This window comes from Cebus imitator, unplaced genomic scaffold (assembly GCF_001604975.1).
Source record: "Cebus imitator isolate Cc_AM_T3 unplaced genomic scaffold, Cebus_imitator-1.0 Scaffold229, whole genome shotgun sequence".
Classification (NCBI taxonomy): domain Eukaryota; kingdom Metazoa; phylum Chordata; class Mammalia; order Primates; family Cebidae; genus Cebus; species Cebus imitator.
In genome coordinates, this window is record NW_016107544.1 from 3,253,032 (window position 1) to 3,255,252 (window position 2,221).

Consider the following 2,221-nt stretch of genomic DNA (forward strand, 5'->3'; position numbering starts at 1 on the left):
TTTTGAGACAGTATCTTGCTCTGTAGCCCAGGCTAGAGTGTAGTGGTACAATCTCAGCTCACTGCAACCTCCACCTCCCAGGTTCAAGCGATTCTCCTGCCTCAGCCTCCTGAGCAGCTGGGACTACTACAGGTGAGCACCACAAAGCCTGGCTAATTTTTAATATTTTTGGTAGAGATGGGTTTCACCATGTTGGCCAGGCTGGTCTTGAACTCCTGTCCTCAAGTGATCCACCCACCTTGGCCTCCCAAAGTGCTGGGGTTACAGGCATGAGCCACCATGCCTGGCCCCAAATAATTTTAAACAAACATTGTTTTTTTTTTTTTTTGCAATTTATCAAATACTTGAGAAAGGACTTCATGTGAATTTGAGACTTAAAAGTCATATATACTTTGCTATTCTACTGATACATTTTGGCTATATCCCCACCCAAATCTCATCTTGAATTGTAGCTCCTAGATTCTCATGTGTTATGGGAGGGACCTGGTGGGAGGTAATTGAATCATGGGGGCAGTTTCCCTCATACTGTTCTCATGATGGTGAATAAGTTTCATGAGATCTTATGGTTTTATAAGGGGGTTCCCCTTTCACTTGGCACTCATTCTATCTTGCCTGCCACAATGTAAGACATGCCTTTCACCTTCCACTATCGTTGTGAGGCCTCTCCAGCCGTGTGGAACTGTGAGTCCATGAAACCTCTTTTTCTTTATAAATTACCCAGTCTCAGGTATGCCTTTATCAGCAGCATGAAAATGAGCGAATACACTACTTTATTCTCAGAGAAAGCACGAAGGGTATGTCAGTAGAAAGCATGTTGTGTTTGGTGCCACTCACAGCTGGATTTGAATCTGAGCTCTACTGCCTACTAGATTTTGGGGTCAAGGATAAATTTCTTAAACATTCTAAGTCTCAGTTTTCAACCAAAAATAAGGGAAAACATAAAGAACTGTATGGAAGAGAGGGTAGTGGAAATTGAAAAAGGAAGTAAAGAATCTAGCACTGTACCTGTCATAGGCAAGCAATTCTCACTTTGCATGTGATGATCTTAGTTATCATGGAACCACATAATACCATTCCCTCGTGTGTGCATTTCAGTTATGCACATCTGCATGAGTTGCAACATGCAGAGCAACAAATTCTATAAGTTTTTGATATATGGCAGTTTTATAATTTCAATATATTAAAAATGTCGATAAGAAAATATAACATTTTGGCTGGGCGTGGTGGCTCATGCCTGTAATCCCAGCACTTTGGGAGGCTGAGGCAGGTAGATCACCTGAGGTCAGGAGTTCAAGACCAGCCTGGCCAACATGGAGAAACCCTGTCCTTACTAAATATACAAAAGCCAGGCGTGGTGGCAGGTGCCTATAATCCCAGCTACTCAGGAGGCTGAGGCAGGAGATTGCTTGAATCTGGGAGGTAGAGGCTACAGTGAGCCGAGTTTGTACCACTGCACTCTAGCCTGGGTGAGCAAGACTGTCTCAAAAGAAAAAAGAAAATATAACATCACTTTAAAAGGAAACATCTGAAACAACAATAACTTTAACAACTGAGCATTGTTTCATTTAATCCTTACAAAATTGTCAACAAGGCGAGGACTGTTAGTGACACCCTTTTTACAACTGGAGAAAAGGAGACGTTCGATAACTTGACCAAGTTTACCCAGCTAGTCAACAGAGGAGCCAGACAGAAGGGACTAATCTTTCTATTTTGTCTCTTTCGGATTTTCATTAAAACAAAGACAAGTTTTTCTCACTTTCTTGATCCCGAGATGAAGTGTTTGGGTGTTCCGTTTTGCAGGGGAAAGCAATGTTTTATATGGGCCAATGTTGGGAGCTGGATAAGCTGGGACTTTGGTTCTCTGGGTGATCCAGAAAGGCAGCGCAAATCATTGAGGACCAAACCCCAGAGCAAACCATTGAGGACCAAATCCCACAGCGGGTCAGGAATGGTGTAGCTAGCTCAACTGCAGAGGTGGTGCAAAGGGTGGAATTAGGAGACTCATTTGAATGAGCAGGTAGTATCCCAGCGGGTATCCGGGCAGATCACTAGGACTTCAACAATTGGGGAGGCTTTAGGGTGATGTCTTGTTTTGTTAGAGTAGGGATAGGCAGAATAGACTTGGATTGGATTTTGATGAGGGCTGAGACAAGGGAGTGCAAATAGAAACTTAGATGAGGGAACCAACCTAAGAGAGACAGAGAAGAATAGTAAGTAGGAG